The sequence below is a fragment of the Bufo gargarizans genome, chromosome 2, assembly GCF_014858855.1.
Source record: "Bufo gargarizans isolate SCDJY-AF-19 chromosome 2, ASM1485885v1, whole genome shotgun sequence".
NCBI lineage: Eukaryota > Metazoa > Chordata > Amphibia > Anura > Bufonidae > Bufo > Bufo gargarizans.
In genome coordinates, this window is record NC_058081.1 from 122,513,731 (window position 1) to 122,538,168 (window position 24,438).

Here is a 24,438-nt window from a genome sequence, read left to right on the forward strand (position 1 = left end):
TCTGTACTCTCACTTTAAGTTATTTAACCACTTTATGATCTCTCTGAGAGATATATCTGAGGTCTAACTAATGGTTCACTTGCTGAATTTGGTCGCAATTTGCAGTATGCAGTTAGCAGTAACTATTTGCAGATTGGTTGAGTATGATCTGTCAATGGCTCCAATGTGATTGAGCGGAAATGTGAGACAAGTTGTTAAAGTTGAAGCATCAAATGAAAGGAGGGGTCGCGCGTCAATTAAAGACAAATTTTTTAAATTAAATTTCCTGTCACCTATGCAGAGCAGGGGTTTTTCATCACCAAAAATGGGTTACTGTCACCCACCAATGGAACAGACGATTGTAAAAAATTTTGGTCCCTGTGAACTATGCAGAGCAGGGGTTTATTCACTGCAAAACTGTGTTCATGTCACCTACCAATTGAACAGACGATTTTACAAATATTTGGTCCCTGTCACCTATGCAGAGAAGGGTTTGTATATGACAAAATTGGTAAAATGTCACCTGACAATTTTTTGAAATTGATGTCCCTGTCACCTATGCAGAGCAGGAGTTTATTTACGGGAAAAAAATGGTAAAATGTCATCCAAGAATGTAACAGACGCTTTTGCATCCTGCTCCCTCTTTTGCTGTGCTGGTGCCTCTGTGTGACCACCGCCTCTTCCTCTGAACTCGACAGGTCACTCACATGACCTTGATTCCATGTGGGGTCTAGTACCTCATCATCCTCCACATCATTTTTCACCCACTCTTTACCCCTGCCCTCCTTCTCGGTCCGCAGCAGTTAGCATCTGTGTTTTGTCATCATCCGAGACGTGCTGCGGTCGGTCTTTCAATGTCCTCATCTTGAAACATAAGTGGTTGGGCATCAGTGCACTCAATGTCTTCCACTTCTGGTGCATGGCCCACGGAAACCCTGCCACTGGGTGGTAGACAATGCGAATGAACTGTAGGCACTGTCAGCCCGCCAATCTACTATAGTCTGTACTTGTTCTGGCCTCACCTGATTCGTACTGTCCTAAATGCAGTGTAGGCCGCAAATGTACTTTCTAGCGCAAAAGATGATGAATTTGTCACCCAACAATGTAACAGACGAATTAGTGAAATGTATTTCCTTGTTCATTATGTAGAGCAGGGGTATATCACAGCCAAAAATTGGTGAATGTCACCCAACAATTTAACAGACAAATTAGTGAAATGTATTTCCCTTTCAACTCTGAAGAGCAGAAGTATATCACAGCTAAAAATTTGGGATTTTTACCCGACAATGTAACAGACAAATTAGTGAAATGTATTTCCCTATATACAAGGTAGAGCAGGGGTATATCACAGCCAAAAATTTGTGAATTTCACCCCAAAATGTAACATACAAATTAGTGAAATTTATTTACCTGTCTACTAGGTAGAGCAGGGGTATATAACAGCCAAAAATTTGCGAATTCCACCCGAAAATATAACAGACAAATTAGTGAAATTTGTTTACCTGTCTAATAGGTAGAGCAGGGGTATATCACAGCAAAAATTGGTGAATTTCACCCGAAAATGTAACCGACAAATTAGTGAATTGACATAAAATAAAATACGTAGAAATTTAAAAAAAATTATCTTGATGTATGAGGTGGAGGTCCATATGAAGGAAGGAGGTTGAGGAGGCGGTGGAGGTAGCCAACACTGGTTTTCATTTTTTTTTTATTAGGGTACATCCCAAAAGAGTGAGAAATATCAAAAATACAACAATGTGCAATTGCGCTATAGTATAACAATGGCTGGGTAAGGCCGGTATACATGTCTATTCTGCACAAGGTACGGACAAGTCCTGTGAGATCCATGCCTGGTTCATTTTAATGAACGTGAGCTTGTCCACATTGGCTGTGGACAGGCGGCTGCGCTTGTCTGTGATAATGCCCCCTGCCGACACTACACTAGCTGCAGGACAGGCCAGCACCTCCAAGGCATAAAGAGCAAGCTCAGACCATGTGCCCAATTTGGAGACCCAGAAGTTGAAGGGGGCAGACCCGTCATTCAGTACATGTAGGCATGTGCACACATACTGCTCCACCATGTTGCTGAAATGCTGCCTCCTGCTAAGACGTTTCATATCAGCTGGTGGTGCTGGTTGTTGTGGTGTGCTGACAAAGCTTTTCCACATTTCGGCCATGCTAACCCTGCCTTTTGAGGTGCTGGTGGTGCCCCAGCTGCGTTGGCGACCTCTTCCTCATCCTCTGCCTTCTCCTTGTGCTTTCACTGTGCCCCCTGCTGTCAGGTGGGAATGCCACCAGCAGCGCGTCTACCAGCGCACACTAGTACTCGCGCATCTTACGATCACGCTCCAGTGACGGAATTAAGGATGGTATGTTGTCCTTGTAACGGGGATCCAGCAGCATGGCCACCCAGTAATCAGAACAAGTTAGAATGTGGGCAACTAGGCGGTCATTGTGGAGACACTGCAGCATGTAATCGCTTATGTGTGCCAGGCTGCCCAGAGGCAATGAAAAGCTGTACTCTGTGGGAGGTGTATCGTCTGTGTCCTCTGTATCCCCCCAGCCACGCGCCAGTGATGGCCATGAGCTGATCTGGATGCCACCCTGCTGTGAACACGGTTGCTCGTCCTCCATCTCCTCATCCTCCACCTCGTCATCCTCCAGAACTGAGGTCTAACTAATGGTTCACTTGCTGAATTTGGTCGCAATTTGCAGTATGCAGTTAGCAGTAACTATTTGCAGATTGGTTGAGTATGATCTGTCAATGGCTCCAATGTGATTGAGCGGAAATGTGAGACAAGTTGTTAAAGTTGAAGCATCAAATGAAAGGAGGGGTCGCGCGTCAATTAAAGACAAATTTTTTAAATTAAATTTCCTGTCACCTATGCAGAGCAGGGGTTTTTCATCACCAAAAATGGGTTACTGTCACCCACCAATGGAACAGACGATTGTAAAAAATTTTGGTCCCTGTGAACTATGCAGAGCAGGGGTTTATTCACTGCAAAACTGTGTTCATGTCACCTACCAATTGAACAGACGATTTTACAAATATTTGGTCCCTGTCACCTATGCAGAGAAGGGTTTGTATATGACAAAATTGGTAAAATGTCACCTGACAATTTTTTGAAATTGATGTCCCTGTCACCTATGCAGAGCAGGAGTTTATTTACGGGAAAAAAATGGTAAAATGTCATCCAAGAATGTAACAGACGCTTTTGCATCCTGCTCCCTCTTTTGCTGTGCTGGTGCCTCTGTGTGACCACCGCCTCTTCCTCTGAACTCGACAGGTCACTCACATGACCTTGATTCCATGTGGGGTCTAGTACCTCATCATCCTCCACATCATTTTTCACCCACTCTTTACCCCTGCCCTCCTTCTCGGTCCGCAGCAGTTAGCATCTGTGTTTTGTCATCATCCGAGACGTGCTGCGGTCGGTCTTTCAATGTCCTCATCTTGAAACATAAGTGGTTGGGCATCAGTGCACTCAATGTCTTCCACTTCTGGTGCATGGCCCACGGAAACCCTGCCACTGGGTGGTAGACAATGCGAATGAACTGTAGGCACTGTCAGCCCGCCAATCTACTATAGTCTGTACTTGTTCTGGCCTCACCTGATTCGTACTGTCCTAAATGCAGTGTAGGCCGCAAATGTACTTTCTAGCGCAAAAGATGATGAATTTGTCACCCAACAATGTAACAGACGAATTAGTGAAATGTATTTCCTTGTTCATTATGTAGAGCAGGGGTATATCACAGCCAAAAATTGGTGAATGTCACCCAACAATTTAACAGACAAATTAGTGAAATGTATTTCCCTTTCAACTCTGAAGAGCAGAAGTATATCACAGCTAAAAATTTGGGATTTTTACCCGACAATGTAACAGACAAATTAGTGAAATGTATTTCCCTATATACAAGGTAGAGCAGGGGTATATCACAGCCAAAAATTTGTGAATTTCACCCCAAAATGTAACATACAAATTAGTGAAATTTATTTACCTGTCTACTAGGTAGAGCAGGGGTATATAACAGCCAAAAATTTGCGAATTCCACCCGAAAATATAACAGACAAATTAGTGAAATTTGTTTACCTGTCTAATAGGTAGAGCAGGGGTATATCACAGCAAAAATTGGTGAATTTCACCCGAAAATGTAACCGACAAATTAGTGAATTGACATAAAATAAAATACGTAGAAATTTAAAAAAAATTATCTTGATGTATGAGGTGGAGGTCCATATGAAGGAAGGAGGTTGAGGAGGCGGTGGAGGTAGCCAACACTGGTTTTCATTTTTTTTTTATTAGGGTACATCCCAAAAGAGTGAGAAATATCAAAAATACAACAATGTGCAATTGCGCTATAGTATAACAATGGCTGGGTAAGGCCGGTATACATGTCTATTCTGCACAAGGTACGGACAAGTCCTGTGAGATCCATGCCTGGTTCATTTTAATGAACGTGAGCTTGTCCACATTGGCTGTGGACAGGCGGCTGCGCTTGTCTGTGATAATGCCCCCTGCCGACACTACACTAGCTGCAGGACAGGCCAGCACCTCCAAGGCATAAAGAGCAAGCTCAGACCATGTGCCCAATTTGGAGACCCAGAAGTTGAAGGGGGCAGACCCGTCATTCAGTACATGTAGGCATGTGCACACATACTGCTCCACCATGTTGCTGAAATGCTGCCTCCTGCTAAGACGTTTCATATCAGCTGGTGGTGCTGGTTGTTGTGGTGTGCTGACAAAGCTTTTCCACATTTCGGCCATGCTAACCCTGCCTTTTGAGGTGCTGGTGGTGCCCCAGCTGCGTTGGCGACCTCTTCCTCATCCTCTGCCTTCTCCTTGTGCTTTCACTGTGCCCCCTGCTGTCAGGTGGGAATGCCACCAGCAGCGCGTCTACCAGCGCACACTAGTACTCGCGCATCTTACGATCACGCTCCAGTGACGGAATTAAGGATGGTATGTTGTCCTTGTAACGGGGATCCAGCAGCATGGCCACCCAGTAATCAGAACAAGTTAGAATGTGGGCAACTAGGCGGTCATTGTGGAGACACTGCAGCATGTAATCGCTTATGTGTGCCAGGCTGCCCAGAGGCAATGAAAAGCTGTACTCTGTGGGAGGTGTATCGTCTGTGTCCTCTGTATCCCCCCAGCCACGCGCCAGTGATGGCCATGAGCTGATCTGGATGCCACCCTGCTGTGAACACGGTTGCTCGTCCTCCATCTCCTCATCCTCCACCTCGTCATCCTCCAGAACTGTGGCATGGCAGAACATTACAATAGCTTTATATGCAGATAGAGTGCTCCAATATATTCGCTATTGCGAAATCAACAATAATGATGCAAATATTTTGGCGCAATACGTGCAACTTTACGTATCAGCTACAATATATCACTGTCTAACCTACACTGTTATCTCCCACTAACTATCTGTATTATATATATAATCTAACTAACTATCTAATGTAATGTAATGACACAGGAAAGCAGAGAGCACAGCAATAACCCTGCTGTCTCTCTCAGGCTGGACAATTGTGTACCTGGTGTTTGTGGGTGCAGGAACCCACCCTCAGAGCCACTTGTGTATGACTGGCCTGAAACCCTATGAAATGATTACTCCTCCTCCTCCTGTGCCACATCCTCTTTCATCATCGCCCGAAGCATTTTTTTTTAAGGAGGCATAGAAGTGGGATGGTAATGCTGAGAACCGCGTCATCGGCACTGACCATGTTTGTGGAGTACTCAAAACAGTGCAACAAGGCACACAGGTCTCGCATGGAGGCCCAGTCATTGGTGGTGAAGTGGTGCTGTTCCGCAGAGCGACTCACCCGTGCGTGCTGCAGCTGAAACTCCACTATCGCCAGCATGTGCAAGTTGGAGTTCCACCTTGTGGGCATGTCGCATATGAGGCGGTGAGCGGCAAGGCCTAAGTTACGCTGCAGCGCTGACAGGCGAGCAGCGGTAGGGTGAGAACGCCGAAAGCGCGCACAGACGGACCCCACTTTCTGCAGCAGTTCTGACATATCTGGGGAATTTTTAAGGAACCTCTGCACCACCAAATTCAGCACATGCGCCAGGCAAGGGATGTGCGTCAAACCGTCTAGTCCCACACCACCAGGCCGGGCTTGAGGCTCACTGACACCAACCACTCATCGGTATGTTGTTCAAGGCCTGTCCACAGCTCCTGCGCGGTGTGGGGTTTGTCCCCCAAACAGATACGTTTTAAAACTGCCAGCTGTCGTTTATCCTTGGCTGTGCTGAAGTTGGTGGTGAAGGTATTACGCTGACCAGGTGAGGAGGCGGTAGAGGATGAGGAAGCGGAGTAGGAAAAGGAAGCAACAGGAGGCAAACTGAAGCGCCCTGCAATTCTCGGTGGTGGAAGGACAAGCGCCAAACTGCTATCCGCCTCAGGCCAAGCCGCCACTGCATTTACCCAGTGTGCTGTTAAGGAGATATATAACCTCCCTGACCGTGCTTACTGATCCATGTATCCGTAGTTAGGTGGACCTTGACACAGATGGCGTTGTGCAGTTCACACCTGATTTTGTCCCCCACTTGGTTGTGCAGGGAAGGGATGGCTCGTCTGGAAAAGTAGTGGCGGCTGGGCACGACGTACTGTGTGACAGCCACCGCCATATGGCTTTTAAAACTCTCCGTCTCCACTAGATGAAATTACAGCATTTCAAAGGCCAGTATCTTTGAAATGCTGGCAATCAGGGCCAGGGATCGTGGGTGGGTAGGGGGGTACTTCCTACTCTGCTCCAGTGATTGGGAGATAGAGAGCTGAACACTATCATGGGACATTGTGGAGATGCTTGGTGACCCAGGTGGTGGTGTTGCTGGCAGATCTTTTGTTTGCAGGGTGGCAGGTGCCACTGTCACTTCAGAGGTGGATGAAGAGGCCGAGACTGCAGAAGAAGAGGAAGCCAGTCATGCAAGTTGTGCTCAGGTTGAGAACGTTTATGACACCTCACTTCAACCACTCGTGTCTTGTCATCAGCACATTGTCTGAAGAACTGCCACGCCAGGGAACTCCTTGGAGCTGGCTTTGGTGTGCTCGGTCCCTTGCTGCGTTGGGCAGTAGCAGGCATGCTGTCTAGGGGATGGCCGCTCCGCTTTTGCATCCTGCTCCCTCTTCTGCTGTGCTGGTGGCTCTGTGTGACAACGCCTTTTTCTGCGAACTAGACAGGTCGCTCGCATGACCTTGATTCCATGTGGGGTCGAGGACCTCATCGTCCTCCACATCATCTTCCACGCAGTCTTCACCCCTGCCCTCCTTGTCAGTCTGCAGACTGCAGAAAGCCACAGCACCTGTGTTTTGTCATCATCCGAGACGTGCTGCGGTGGTCTTTCCTTGTACTCATCTTGAAACATAAGTGGTTGAACATCGGTACACTCAATCTCTTCCACTTCTGGGGCAGGGCTATATGGATGGCCCTGGGAAACCCTGCTAGCAGAGTCATCAAAAAGCAGAACAGACTGCTACATGACTTGGGGCTCAGACTGCTTGGCTGATTTGCAAGGGGGTGAGGTGAAAGACTGATAGACATCGGCTGCAGGTGCCAACTCTGATCTTTCTGCAGGAGACTGGGTGGGAGACAATGTGAAGAAACAGGAGGCACTGTCAGCAACCCAATTGCCTGTACTTGTTCTTGCCTCACCATTCGTAGAGCCGCATTAGGCCTGACCAAATAACACTGAAAGATCTGTCACCTACTCGCACCTGAGGAAGGTGTTTCACTTGTGCGTGTAGCTGGCACAGATCGACCACGTCCTCTCCCTGCAACAGGAGCTCCACCAGCAGCACCATGATTGGGGCCACGTCCCTTATTTGACGCTCTCCTCATTCTCCCCAAATTTAGTATTTTCCCCAAAATGGGTGTTTTTTTAAATAACAGAATATAACAGCAGTATCTAACACTTGTATTTCACACTGACAGATGCAGCAAAGGCCACAGATGTAGGGTATTGCCAAAATGGGTGTTTTTTTAATAACAGAATATTATTGCAGTATTTCAAGCTTGTATTTCACACTGACAGATGAAGCAAAGGCCGCAGATGTAGGGTATTGTTCAAAATTCGTGTTTTTTTAAACACAGAATATTATGGCAGTATTTCAAGCTTGTATTTTACACTGAAAAATGCAGCAAAGGACCCAGATGTAGGTTATTGCCAAAAATGGGCATTTCTTTAAACCCAGAATATTATGGCAGTATTTCAAGCTTGTATTTCACACTGAAAAATGCAGCAAAGGACCCAGATGTAGGTTATTACCAAAAATGGGTGATTTATTTAAACTCTGAATATAATTGCAGTATTTCAAGCTTGTATTTGACTGTCACATAAACACATATTCTGTGTTGGTGCACTGAACTTGCATAAAATGGCTGCCGATGCCCACCTAACTAACAGACTGATAAAAGTTCTTTTTCTGTGTCACTGGGCTCAGGGCAGGGTAAAAAACATTGTGCACTGCACCCACAAAACAAATTTGCTGTAGATCGCTGAGTTAAACAAGCACTTCTGATATTACATAGTAGTTACATAGTTAATACGGTTGAAAAAAGACAAACTTCCATCAAGTTCAACCAAGGGATATGTGGGGACGCAAATCCCAGAAGGAAGTGAGACTCAGATTTCTACACTTTTTTTTTATAAGCTTTTATGTTTTTTACTTTTAAGAATTAATCTAAACCCTTTTTGAAACTGTCCACTGTTCCTGCTGTGATCACGTCCTGAGGAAGTCTATTCCACAGATTCACAGTTCGTACAGTAAAGAAGCTTTGACGCTTCTGAAAACTGAAATTTTTCATCTTCAGTCGGAGGCAGTGCCCCCTTGTCTTTTGAGCACATTTCACATTTAACAGCTTTTCGCCGTATTTTTTGTATGGCCCATTTATATACTTGTACAGGTTAATCATGTCCCCCCTTAGATGTCTCTTCTCAAGACTAAATAAATTCTATTCTTTTAATCTTTCTTCATAACTAAGACCCCCCATGCCCCTTATCATTTTAGTCGCTCTTCTCTGTACTTTTTCCACATGCAGTGCATCCTTTCTATGGACTGGTGCCCAGAACTGGATTGCGTATTCCAGATGAGGCCACACCAGCGCTTTGTAAAGTGGTAGTATTACATCCCTGCCCCACGAGTCCAAGCCTCATTTAATGCATGACGGTATTCTGGTGGCCTTAGAAGCAGCTGATTGACATTGTATACTGTAATTTAATCATCCATCCACAAGGACACCCAAATCTGTTTCTATAAGTGACTCTCCCAGTGTTACATCACCTAGAACATATGAAGCACAGGGATTATTACTACCAAAATGCATAACTTTACATTTGTCCACATTGAACCTCATTTGCCAAGTTGATACCAAATCACTCAGAGTGTTCAAGTCAGCTTGTAGTTTGTGGACATCTTCCATAGACCGTTCTAAACTGTTTAGTGTCATCTGCAAAAATAGAAATGGTGCTATTAATCCCGTCCTCAATACGATTAATAAATAAATTAAATAATAAATAGCCCAGCACTGAACCTTGGGGTACACCACTTATAGCCTGTGACCATTCTGAATAGGAATCATTGACCACAACTCTCTGGACACAGTCCTTTTCAATCCAATTACAAACTATACTTTCCAAGCCAATAGCCCTTACTTTACTTTTTAAGCGTCTATGAGGGACAGCATGAAAAACCTTTGCAAAATCCAGAAACACTACATCCACAGCCGCCCCTCTGTCCAGGCTTACTACTCACCTCTTCAAAAAACAATTCAGGTTAGTCTGACAACCTTTGTCTTTGGTAAACCCATGCTGGTTATTACTTATAATATTATTTATAGTCACATACTCCTGTATATAGTCCCTTAAGATTCCTTCAAACATTTTTCCCACAACAGAAGTTAAACTAACTTGTCTATAATTACCTGTGGAGGACCTTGATCCTTTTTTGAATATGGGCACCACGTTTGCCTTGCGCCAATCACTTGGCACTGTACCAGTCCCTAGAGAATCTTTAAAAAATATAAACAAGGGCAAAGCAATGACTCAACAGAGCTCTTTAAAGGGCTTCTGTCACTCCACTAAACTCATTTTTTTTTTTTGGTCTCCCTACAATCCTTATGCTGCGATTTCTTAATATATATAGCTATTACACTGTTTGGTTCAGTAGTTCTATCAAAAAACTGACTTTTATATTATGCAAATTACCTCTCTAGCAGCAGGTAGGGCGGCTACCTGCTGCTAGCAGCCGCATCCTCCATTCATAATGACGCCCCCTCCTCATGTTGATTGACAGGGCCAGCGGACGCGCTCGTCCTCTGACTGGCCCTGTCTTCGTTTTAAATCTCGCGCCGGTCTTCAGTTGGCGCAGGCGCACTCAGAGGAGGACGCTCACTCAGCCGCTCCATCCTCAGCGCGCCTGTGCCGATGACGTCACATGTACACCCGGCGCAGGCGCACTGAGGATGGAGCGGCCGAGCGAGCGTCCTCCTCTGAGTGCGCCTGCGCCAACTGAAGACCGGCGCGAGATTTAAAACGAAGACAGGGCCAGTCAGAGGACGAGCGCGTCCGCTGGCCCTGTCAATCAACATGAGGAGGGGGCGTCATTATGAATGGAGGATGCGGCTGCTAGCAGCAGGTAGCCGCCCTACCTGCTGCTAGAGAGGTAATTTGCATAATATAAAAGTCAGTTTTTTGATAGAACTACTGAACCAAACAGTGTAATAGCTATATATATTAAGAAATCGCAGCATAAGGATTGTAGGGAGACCAAAAAAATAAATATGAATTTAGTGGAGTGACAGAAGCCCTTTAAGCACTCTTGGTTGTAGTCTATCTGCACCCAGAGTTTGTTAAAATTTACCCTATTTAACTTCTCTTGGACCATATCTACAGTTAGCCAATTGAGTATATCACTGGATATACTAACAACCCGGCGCTACAGACATCAGCTCCTTTCTCTTCTTTTGTTTATACAGAGCTAAAAAACCTATTTAGGAACTCTGCCTTTTCCTTATCTTCAGTGACTACCCCCCTTTAACATTATTTAGGAACCTACCTGCTCAGACCTAGTTTTTTTTAGAATTTATATATTTAAAAAATATTTTGGGATTTCTTTTGCGTTCTTTTGCTACCTGCTGTTCGTATTGTATCTTTGCTCATTTTATCTCCCTTTTGCAGATTTTATTAAGCCCTTTGTAATCCTCAAACGTTACAGCTGACCCCTCAGATTAGTATTTTTTAAATGCCCTCTTTTTGTCTTTTATTGCTCTTTTTACAGTAGCTGTAAGCCATGGTGGGTTTAATTTTAGCCGTTTATACTTGTTACCTAAAGGGATAAATTTTTTAGTGCAATTACTCAATGTGGATTTGAAGCTCTCCCATTCATCCTCTGTATTATTATGTGACAGTACCTGCTCCCAGTCTATGCCCTGAAATTCTGCCCTCAACCCAGGGAAATTAGCCTTTTTTAAATTTAGTGTCTTTGCTTTGCTTCTTATAGTTTAGGGGAGAATATAATTATATTGTGGTCACTATTACCCAGTGTTTCTCGAACAGTAACATTACCAACAAGCTTTATTTGCATCATTAGAAATTACCAGATCCAACAGAGCATCGCCCCTAGTGGGAGCTTCTACAAACTGACTCATAAAGTGGTCCTGCATTTTCTCCCATTTGCAGTTGAGGCAGAACCAATCAATGTCTGGGAAGGTAAAATATCCCATTATGACTACTGTACCAGCCTGTGCCGCCCGCTCAATTTGGTTATACAGTTCCAATTCTTTCCTATTCTCTCCCTCACAGCAGCAGCATCCTATCCCTACACTAATAAGAGCAGAATGACGTGCAGCGCTACGTGAATCCAGCTTATATAGAGGCTGGGTCACATGCTGCACTGGCCAATCACAGCTATGACATTAGTAGGCATGGCTGTGATGGCTTCTAAGGGCACACGAGTAAAACACTTGTTGATTGGCTGCTCTGCAGCCTTTAAAAAAGTGCTATTAACTCGCCGAACACTGAACCCGAACCCAAACTTTTACTGAAAAGTTCGGGTTCGGGTCCGGGGTCCAAGAATCCTAAAGTTCGGTACAAACCCGAACTTTACAATTCGGGTTCGCTCAACCCTTCATATAATGAATCTTAAAGGCATTTTATCTTTTCTGCTTCTGTGAAGACAATATATAACAGTTATATGACATCCAAATATGAAGTTACAGTAAATAACTCTGCTTTTGTCTTTAACACACAAACATAGGAACTGTATTAAGGTTATTGGCAGGTCTAGCTGTATAAACATATAAGCTATGTTAGCAACCTAGGACAGGTCTTAGCTGGCCAGCTACACCTGACATAGGGAAAAAACTGTGTCATGGTCAAGTGGTGGCCAGCCACCGGCTAGGTGTGTCCTCTTTAGCGGCACAGCACCACTTGCAGGCTCTGCTGTGTGCGCCATCGGGTTAGGCCTGTCCCTCGGACAGGGATGGTGACTGTGAGCCTGGGGTATAACTTAGTCGGTGTATACTTATATTGTTGTGTCTTCGCTATTGTTATAGTAAAGTTTCTGTTCTTGCATATAAAGCTGGTGTCAGTGTCGCTTTTCTTGTCTGTGACTTCACTTTATCCTGGGGGGCCCACCCCGGTACATGGCTTACAAGTACGGGATGAAGAAGAACACCCTGTACTGTATCTGAGCAGAAAACTTAATGACTATGAGCAAAAGTATGCAATTGTGGAAAAAGAGTGCCTCGCTATTAAATAGTAGTGTTGAGCACGAATATTCGAATTGCGATATTTTTTCTCGAATATCGCAACTTCGAGATTTCGCTAATATTTAGAATATAGTTCTATATATTCGCAAAACCAACTTTTTATTTTTTTTTATTTTTTATTGTTATATTTTTTTCTTTCCCACTTCCCTAAAGTTGTTCTTACCTGTCCTTTGGATTCCTGGCTTCCTAGCTGCTCCAGTCAGTGCCCGTTGCCGCTTCTGCCGTCTTCCGTGCTCATGGAGCATCCCCATCACCATGGGAACGTCTCCATATACTAGAATGTACTGTCGGATTTGAGAATTACGTTGAAATCGCAATTCGATTACTTAAAGTTATAATAATCGAATTGCGATTTCAACTTAACACTGCTATATTCCATATTCGTTATTTCTAGCCTAATAGGCTAGAAATAACGAATATGGAATATAGCAGTGTTAAGTTGAAATCGCAATCCGATTAATTCAAGTTATATTAATCGAATTGTGATTTAAACTTTTTACGTATATTCTTAATATTGCTCTAACTTCGTCTTTTAGAATATTCGTAATATTCTAAAAGACGAAGTTAGAGCAATATTACGAATATTCTAAAAGACGAAGTTAGAGCAATATTACGAAATTTCGTAAAATACACATATAGATTGTAATTTAGCTAATATAGTGCTATAATCCTTTTTTTTCTTCTCCAATTTTTTTTGCCTCTTCTGATCTTAAGTTTTGTAAAATATGTACACTATTAAAAAAAATTACTATAGCAGTATATTAGCTAAATTACAATCTATATGTGCATTTTACGAAATTTCGTAATATTGCTCTAACTTCGTTTTTTAGAATATTACGAATATTCTAAAAGACGAAGTTAGAGCAATATTACGAAATTTCGTAAAATACACATAGATTGTTATTTAGCTAATATACTGCTATAGTAATTTTTTTAAATAGTGTACATATTTTACAAAACTTAAGTTCAGAAGAGGCAAAAAAAATTAGAGAAAAAAAAGGATTATAGCACTATATTAGCTAAATTACAATCTATATGTGTATTTTACAAAATTTCGTAATATTGCTCTAACTTCGTCTTTTAGAATATTCGTAATATTCTAAAAGACGAAGTTAGAACAATATTACGAAATTTCGTAAAATACACATATTAGCCTAGCCATAGTCAATTAGTCATAGGAACGTTGCCTTATACTATCAAAAGAAAAATCGCAATACGCGATTAATTAAATCGCATATTATTCGCGATAATTGGGATAATTACGAATATTCGATTTCGACGAATATAACGCGAATATTCAATTGAATATTCGCGAAATATCGCAAAATCAAATATGGCACCTCCCGCTCATCACTATTAAATAGGCCCTGGAAGCACTCCGCTACTATTTGCTGGGCCGTCACTTTGAATTGGTCACGGATCATGCTCCCTTAAAATGGATGTGTGAAAATAAGGAAAAAAATAGGAGGGCAATAAGATGGTTCTTAGCCCTACAAGAGTACCGGTTTACGGTAAAACACAGGCAAGGGACCCAAATGGGAAATGCAGATGCTTTGTCGCGTGTACATTGTCTGACATCCAGATGTGTTTCAGCCGTGGGTCTGAAACGGGGGGGGAGGATATTTGACAGAGTGTCTCTTGAGAAGTAGTGGACGGGGTCTTTGTGTGCCCAAGGTTCCTCACTGTCATAAAAAAAAAAAAAAAAAAAAGCAACCAGAGAAATGTTCAGCAGAGGTCTATGCATACATCTCTGCAATTCGGGTTTGTATAAAAAACTCAGTTTTTTAGGGCCTGTGTTGCTAGATTGGCCCTAAAAAAGGCACTCTTCATCTGGACAGTCTGGGTTTTGGACTGTCAGGTGTGCTAGCCTAGCCTGATATAAGGCTGAGAATGCAGACACGTTGCTCTGACTGTGCCTGGGAACAGGACTGCTGGGAGTCTGAGAACATACCAGGTGGTACAAACCATATGGTTATGTTTGGTGCCCAGTGTTAGGCTGGCACCAGGTTAGTCAGGAGTTCCTGATTGTATAGTTAGAGCCAGACAGGCATAGAATTTTGTTTTGTTTATGTTTATTTTATGTACCACCCACTGACAATAAGGCCCCATTCACAAGTCAGCAATTTAGTTCCGCATTTTGCGCAACAGAATTGTGGACCCATTAGTTTCTATGGGGCGACACGATGTGTGGACCCACACTTCCCGGTCCGCATTTCCGTTCCCCAAAAAATAGAACATGTTCTATTCTTGTCCGCAATTGCGGACAAGATTAGGCATATTCTATTAGTGTCGTCAATGTGTGATCCACATAATGCGGAACACATATGGCCACTGTCTGTGTTTTGCGGATCCGCGGATCCGTGGATCCGCAAAACACGTTATGGACATGTGAATGGAGTCTTAATCTGGACAGTTGATGGAACTGAGGTTGCCTGGGATCTGTGCACGATAGTGTGCTCGTCGATCCCAGAGACGACCACCCCGCTACCTAACTCTTTCAATATCTATGTCTACTATTATATATCTATTGCTCGTATGTTATCCCTATTAATTATTATAACGTAGAGCACCACCTGAACTATTGCTAAGTAGAATATAAAATACAGTGGTTTTTCACTGAAAGTTCTAATAGTAGAAAGTATATACAGTAATTCATGAGGAAATGTTTTGTGTAGACAGCTAATGCCAGTGGGATATCTTGTCTGAATGAGTGTTTGCCTACTAACGTTATGCCTAGTGCTTCCCCTCCTGGCTTTATTGCCACTGTCATTAATCAGCTGATGGTACATATAAGCTATGCTGGGCGATTATTTAACCTGTCTGCTTCAATTGCCTGAATACACAGGAAATCAAGTGCATAACAGCACTGAAATATTCCTTGTAGTAACACACATCATCACTAGTAGATCACAGACCAACAGAGTGACAATGATGTATAAGCCACATAGAGAGAGTCAAAGTTTAAAAGGTAAATTATTTAACAACAGCATAATAGATATAATATATGGGTTTGAGAATGACCTTCAATAAAAACTTAATGGAGGTGAAGGTTGTCTCATCAAACTTATTTTTAATACAGACTTGTAGGGTCTTAAAGAGGACCTTTCACCGATTATGACAATGTGAACTAACTATACAGACATGGAGAGCGGCGAACGGGAATCTCACTGCACTTACTATTATCCCCGGGCGCCGCTCCGTTCTCCCGCTATGCCCTCCAGTATCTTCGCTCACTAAGTTATTGTAGGCAGAGATTTCAGTCACTAAGTTATGGTAGGCGGAGTCTGCCCTTGTTCTGCTGTAGCGCTGGCCAATCGCATTGCAGAGCTCACAGCCTGGGAGAAAATAACCTCCCAGGTTGTGAGCTTTGCTCTGCGATTGGCCAGCGCTACAGCAGAACAAGGGCAGACTCCGCCTACCATAACTTAGTGACTGAAATCTCCACCTACTATAACTTAGTGAGCGGAGATACCGGAGCTTATACTGGGAGAACGGAGCGGCGCCCGGAGATAATAGTAAGTGCAGTGAGATCCCCGGGCGCAGCTCTACATGTCTGTATACTTAGTTCACATTGTCATAATCGGTGAAAGGTCCTCTTTAATGCATTGACCTGGAGAGGAGGCAAGGATGATGGGGAGAATGGTAGTGGCTATGGTAGCGGTAGTAGTACTCACAGTTCATGGTAGCTTCCTCCACCCTAGCACTTTTGTACTATGCAGTGACTAGAGGGCACACCCTTTCACCTCCTTTGCGCTCCCTGGTTTTGGGGTTCCTGCAAATGGTGGTTGGGGTGCCTTTGATGGTGAACACTTTAGCTGAGACAGAAGTGCAATGGCAGATGAAGATGTATGGTGGAGTCAATAACCAGGCTCATTAGTTCCAACAAATAAAGTTCTTCTTTACTGGATTGATGATGGAAGTAGTAATACATACAGCAGTAAAAGCCACCATTCCAAAGTAGATCACACTATAGTGTACTATCTATAGTGCAGCGACCCAGGAGGAGTCAGAGCAGAGGATGGGAGTGGTAGTGGCTCTGGTTTTCACAGTGAATCACTAAGGCTGTACTCACACTGTCGCTCCTTAGGGCCAGTACAGCATAAAGAGGGGGCCCTTTCTGGGCACACCCTGATTCTGCGGCTCCTGCCTGATGGTAGCTGGAGTGCCCTTGATGTTAGGTGTTTGGATGGGTGCAAGCCAGGGAGTGTAGATTGTAATGGCCAACGTATGGAGTCAGAAAACCAGGCCAGATATAGAAGAATAAATATCTCTCTTGTATGCAACATGGGAGTTGTAGTACATCCAACTAAAACAGTCACAGTTCCAACTGTACACAGTGCAATTCTCTCCCAGACAGAGATGTATGGATTTGGGCAAGAATGGGAGTTATGGCCATCTTTGTACACTATCTTTCTATAATCTCTCTCAGTAGAATCTATGGCAGGCAATGGCAATAGTGGCTGTAGTATCTACTACGGGTTAGAGGGTTTTGAAGGCACTTCTGGGCAGGATGTGTCAAGTGTGAAGGGTGTCTTAACGGTATCTCTCCAGGAGATCATCCCCAACAAGGCACTGTGAGGCAGCATCCTCAGGCGGCTCTGTGCTAGGACAGCAGAGGGGCAGCAAATTAGCTTCCAGTTCTGTACTCAAGACATCTGTGTCTTTGGGGATTATTTTGCATCACAGTTTTATAGTGTTTTTGCTGCTATTTGCTGGAAAAACTGTTACGAAATTGAAATTTACAACGAGCCCTAGCCATAGATGTACATATCAGACTGTAAAGGAGCTTTGGGAGATTACAATGGAAGGCTAAAGGACCTTTGATGATGTGATCATGTCACATGATTACCGGTCCTTTAGTCTCCAAAACACTCCAGAGGAGAACCTGCAGCAGCCTGTAAGTAAATAATTGTGCATGTGTTTAACTGTGTGAGTGTGTCAACATCTGCTTATTCTGTATACAGGAGAACTGTACCAGTGTCCTAAATCATACCTCCCAACCTTTGAAAAGCACAAAAAGGGACTCTCAATTCCACCCGGTCCCTTTAATGCCCCCACATAGTAATTTTTCCCCCCTTAATGTCACCAACCACACAGTAGTTATGCCAACATGTGCCCCCTTCACAGTAGTTATGCCCAGATATGCCTCCTTCACAGTAGTTAGGTCCAGATGTGCCCCCTTTACAGTTGTTAGGTCCAGATGTGCCCCCTTCACAGTAGTTATGCCCAAATATGTGCCCATTTACACTAGTTATGCCCAGATGTGCCCCTTCACAATAGTTATGCCCAGATATGTGTAACTGCAAAAAGTCACCGAGTTCCTTCGATGATCTGTGCTCCCCAGGAGCAGGCGGGATATCCATCGTGCTGCTTGGGTAGGAGGCGTCCACAGGCTGGAACAGTACAACAGTGTGGAACACTGGCAGCTGAGGTGAATGGTTTAATGGGGAGCAGATGGCTTTACCAGGACATGCCTCAGCCATTCCGAGACCGTGCGACGGCCACTGAAATCCAGGACGGTTGGGAGGAATTCTAAATAAGTTGCTCTTCTTCTTTGCATGGGTATATTTCCTCTATTTCATTTAATGTTTGTGTGTATCGCTAAAAGATATCAACAGTATCCCCCATAACAGTGACCTCTACAGCACCCTGCCCCTTTAACAGTGAACTCCACAGTGCCCCACCCCATAACCCTAACCCCCCTACAGTGCCCCACCACTTTAAAATGGGACCTCTACAGCAGCCCATCCCCTTAACTTTGACCTTCACAGCAGCCTGCCCCTTTAACAATGAGTTTCACAGCACCCCACTCCCTTGACAGTGACCTCCTTAGTGGCCCGCCCACAGCTGTTTCCCCTTTAATAGTGGCCCCTGCCCCTTCACAGTGACCTCCACAGTGTCTGCCCGTTTAACAGTGACATCCACAGCGGCCTGCCCACTTAACAGTAACGTCACAGTGAACTCCCCTTTAACAGTGACCTCCACAGTGCCTGCCCCTTTAACAGTGACCTTCACAGTGCCCGCCTCTTTAGCAGTGACCTCCACAGTGCCCGCCCCTTTAACAGTGACCTCCACAGTGGCCTGCCCTCTTAACAATAACATCCACAGTGAACGCCTCTTTAACAGTGACCTCCACATTGCCCGCCCCTTTAACAGTGACCTCCACAGCACCCTGCCCCTTTAACAGTGATCTCCATAGCAACATTTTGTCTCAACAATTTTTATAATGATAGACTATGGTGTCACACTGCGACATGTGAAATGCTGCGACTGCGACACGACAGTTGCAAAAAATCCATCCAAGATGGATTTTGCTGCGAGTGTCGCGTCACAGCATTTCACATGTCGCAGTGCAACACCATAGACTATAATTATAAAAATTGTCGCGCAACATTGGTGCGACATTAATGTCACGTGACACATGTAGCAGCGTAGTTGTGCCCTATGTGTCGTGTGACTTATTGTCGCGCAGCCCTAGCCAAAGGGTCCATTCACACTTCAGTATGTGTTTTGCGGATCCGCAAAACACGGACACCTGAAATGTGCGATCTGCAATTTGCGGACCGCACATCGCAGACACTATAATACAAAATGCCTTTTCTGGTCTGCAATTGCGGACAAGACTAGGACATGTTCTATTTTTTTTCAGGAATGGAATTGCGAATCTTGAAAAAACGGATGGATCCCGAAAATGCAGATTTACATCCGTTCCAGCCCCATTGAAAGTGAATGGGTCCGCAAATTGAGGAACAAATGCGGACCCAAATTACAGACGTGTGAATGGACCCTAAAGCTGACCTACAGCAGTGAAGAAAAATGGCTGGGTTGTTATGGAAACCTGGAGTAAAACTGTGCGTATGTGGAGACTAAGGTCCTGCAAGCTTCTAATGGCTGATAAGGGTCATGTGACCGTGTGTATATTAGTTGGGATATGAAGAGAAAGATTTGCAGGCTTGAATTGGCTATGCAGGTAATTTTTGGGAAATATGTCAGGAACGGTACGTCCTAGAGAGCTGTGACCCACACAGATTTCTTTCCAGGTAGCAAGGGATGTGTATACCAAGTTTTGTAGAAATCGATGATTGCGTTTTTAAATGATAGCGGAACTTACTCACACACATATATACATCCTTCTTTATATACTGTATATAGATTAGGTAACAGGGTGGTCATCTTCTGGGGTGGACGTCTCTCTGTAGCAGGCAAATACATTTGCAGTCCGAATAGCACTTTGGTTGAAATTGACTGGAGACAGTTTTATTATTGAATATATAGCCAGAAGCATACATCTACTGAGAAAGACAATATTTAACCCGTTCTCGACTGCCTAATGCATATATATGCTGGCTGTCAGGTATTTAAAGAAGGCTTTGACGAGTGAGCGCACAGCCATCATTTTAAACAGAAGGCACCCGAGACTGATGTATGCGATCGACAATAGTGTTGATTGCATATATTTAACCACTCAGATGCCATGGTCAATTGTGACCACGGCATCTGTGAGGTTAAAAACTGGGAACACGCTCTCACAGCCGTGCACGGCTCCCCTTAGAGAGGACCAGGGGAGCTGGATGGTATATGATGCAACCTCTGTCCTCCTGAATGATCCAAAGCTGCCTCACATGTCTGTGGCAGGGCTCCAAAGGAGCACAGTGAAATTCTCATAAAATCCAATGCCAATGCATTTTTTAAAATGTTAAATAAATGGGGGCGGAGCTAGCCGCGAGCCGAGATGGACGTCTGATCTCAGAGCTCCTCACAGACACAGCTGCAGCCTCGGTATAACGGGTGTTATATCCCCCTAAGATGGTGAAAACTAATAAAGACAGAAGCGACACAGCACTGGGCACTCAAAAATCGTGCCATACGCAATCAGAGATGGATCGTTTTCTTAAAAAACTGAGCTATTCACCGGCACATAGATCCAAGATGGCGCCGGAGGGTGCCAGAGCCGCCGCACAGCCAGACGATTCTGATAGAGAGCTCCTGCGCTATGTCTGAAGGAACGGAGCCTGCGGATCTCCCGCTGTCCAGGGCCTTCTTCAAGAAGACACTCTACAAAGCGCTGCAACCCCTGCACAAGGAAATATCCGACATAAAGACGGAGGTAAAACAGATTGGGGGACGCATTATGGCGCTAGAGGAGACACAGGCGGTCATAGCTAGCCACGGGGAGACCGTGCGAAAGGTCCTGCAGGACCATAATACGTATCTTACCTCAGCGCTTCTCCACCTGGAAGACCAGGAAAACAGGATCAGGCGGAAGAATATCCGCATAAGAGGAGTCCTAGAGGATGTCCCTCCTGGGGAAATAGCAACCTTGGTAACCGCCATATTTGCCTCACTGATAGGTGAAGAGAAGGCCGCACAGATGGTGATTGAGAGGGCCCACAGAGCCCTGAGGTCTAAGCCGCTTGAGAAAGGCCCCCCCTAGAGACATAATATGCGGCCTACTGAACTTTCTTGACACAGCCTCCATTTTAAGAGCCGCAAGAGATGCCAAGAACATTTCTTATAACGGGGCCCGCATTCAATTCTTTCAGGACCTAGCGTCCAGCACACTGGCGAAACGCAGGCACTGAAGCCTGTTACAGATGCACTTAGATCACACAAGCTGCCAGTAAGATGGCTCTTTCCGTTTGGCCTTGCAACCTCTAAAGCAGTGCGGCAGATTATCATCAGAACGCCGCAGGACTTAGCAAACACCTGGGATAAGCTTGGTATTGCCCCGGTTGAAGTCCAGCCATGGATGCCCGTACCAGAAGACCTGGGTATACCTGACCTACCTGAGATTCCAACGTGGCAGGTAGTCAAGAAGCCAAAATCACCAAAGAATAGGAAGACCACCTGAGGACAGCTGAGAACTGTCTATATCTGTCTAATTACCTTCCTCATTAATTCTTTACACTCGCCCTTATATTCCATCATTAAGGACGTTTGTTGGAGGTCGTCAGGTGACCCCCTATTATTCCCTAAGGTTATATGTTCATATTGCTATGTTAACCACTTTAGTAGACGAATGCATCCTGGTTCACTAACTAACCACTATATAGTGGAGGTGAACCTAAAGTATATCTGTTCTAGTTTATTTATGTCACTTCTGTCTATAGAAGTTTGGAGAATTTGATAGTGCCTTCTCACCTTCCTAGGTTCTTATTTTATTTTATTTTATTCACTATATGTTTTCACCCGTTGTACAATAAGGTGTAAGTCATGTTGTTCACAAATATGTCTTGAACTCAAAGGCTTCCCTCCCTTCCAAGCAGGGGTGGGGTGTTGCACTTGGCCCGGCCCGCCCTCCCTACCCACGAGATGGGGACGGCGTGGTAGGCCTGGGTGGAACGCGACCACCTCCATTATTGATTGTATCAATAACCACTGACAACTCCTTGGTTATTATTATGGCTCACTGTAAAAATTGGTTATCCCCAGTTTTTTACCTTTGCAAGGCTCATGATGGATCAAAACCCTTACATCCTCTAGTAGGTTATGGCTAATCTAAATGTATTGTCCCATAATGTGAATGGGCTTAATATCCCTCAAAACAGACGACGGATCTTTAATCTTTAACTTAAACAGAAAGCTGACAGAGTTTTGTGGCAGGAGACTCACTTCCGTCATGGTCACATCCCCTCACTGCCCACATCAAAATATTCACAATGGTTCCATGCCACACACTCATCTGCCTCCAGAGGGGTGTCTATTGCTATCAATTCATCTATCCCATTTCAACTGGTTAAATCCTTTACTGACCCGGAAGGGCGTTTACTTATTATCCAAGGCACCATTTTTAATTACAAAATCACCATAGCTAACATGTATGCCTCAAAAACCCGTCAGATCCCCTGGCTGACTAAGGCACTTAGGAAGATTAAGGAATTCTCGGAGGGTATGCCATTAGTGGGGGGAGATCTCAATGCTTCACTCGATATTACCACCCCAAGGTCCACTACCATCACTAAGAAACAAATGGGGAAATTAATGATGGCATTGGCAGAAATGCGTCTAGTGGATGTATGGAGGACTATTCATCCATCAGAGATTTCATTTCATGTTCACAACTCATACAGTCGGATAGACTATCTTTTCTTGCCAGATACACATATTACATGTGTGAAAGGAGCGGAGATAGGGAACCTAGTGATATCAGATCATGCACCTGTTATAATGTTGCTTTCTCTCCAATGTCTTCCACATAGGGCCTGGTCGTGGAGGTTGAACACCATGCTTCTGGAAACACAATCTTATGTGGACACACTGGGTGATAAATTGGAAAAGTATTTTAAAACAAATGCTACACCTGACACTTCTACTTCAATGCTTTGGGAGGCTCACAAGGCCTATACTAGGCTCACATGTTAAAAAAAAATCTACAAAGGAATTGATGTCACTACTCTCCCAGATTCAAACACAAAAAAACTGCATAAACTAACACATTCTGAAACCCACAAAGTTGCTTTAGTTACACTTAGGCATAAAGTTAAATACCTTCTAAATATCAAGGGAGCCAGGTCCCTATTGTGTCTGAAAAGTAGAATATATGAGCATGGGGATAAGGGGAATAAAATGATGTCTTACCTAATAAAAAAAAAAGAAGGGAAAAAACCTTTGTCTCTTCAATAAAGTCTGGCCCTTCCCTAAGAGTAACCTCAACTCCTTTCATAGCCAAAGCCTTCCAGTCATTCTACTTGAAACTTTACAACCTCCCTGTACCAAAAGTAGACTCAGACCCAGGTGGAAAAACAAATACCTCCCTGATTGAAGAGTTTTTGGCCTCAATTAAATCTCACTCACTATCAGAAGAAGAGCATGAGCTACTCCTCAAACCCTTCTCCATAACAGAAGTAGAAAGAGTCCTTAACTCTATCCCCATAGGGAAGAGCCCGGGCCCTGACGGGTTTCCTATTATTTATTTCAAGAAATTTAAAAAGATTCTGCTTCCTCACTTCACAGATCTCTGCAACTCGCTGCTGGGAGGGATGTCTTTGGCTCCCCAGGCCTTGAGGGCTCATATTACTATCCTACACAAAGAAGGGAAGGACCCGGAGGACTGTGGGAGCTACAGACCTATATCCCTGCTCAACTGTGACTTGAAATGGTGGTCCAAATTATTAGCGTACAGAATCTCCCCCATGCTAAACAAACTCATCGACCCTGAACAGGTAGGGTTTGTCCCTGGAAGAGAAGGGAAACACAATATGTGGAGACTGATCCCCTTGATCCATAATGCCCATATCACAAACACACCCATGTTACTACTGGGAATTGATGCTGAGAAGGCATTCGACAGGGTAAACTGGGACTTCATGAAAGCCACTTTAATGAAATTTGGTTTCCCTCCTGTATTTGTTTCGTCCATTTTCTCACTATATTCTTGTCCTATGGTGCAGGTTATGGTGAATGGTGCCCTGTCGGATGCCTTCCCCATCAGAAATGGGACTTGGCAAGGCTGCCAACTCTCACCTACCCTCTTTATTTTATGTTTGGAGATGTTCCTTCTAAGAATTAGACAATCTAACAAAATACAGGGCGTTTCTTTGGGCCAATACCATCACAGGACTGCAGCCTTTGCAGATGACCTTTTAATCATTATCTCCAATCCTGAAGAAGCTCTCCCCACCCCCATGTCTTTATTTGACCAATATAGTGTAGTCTCTAATTTTAAAATCAATTTTTCCAAATCG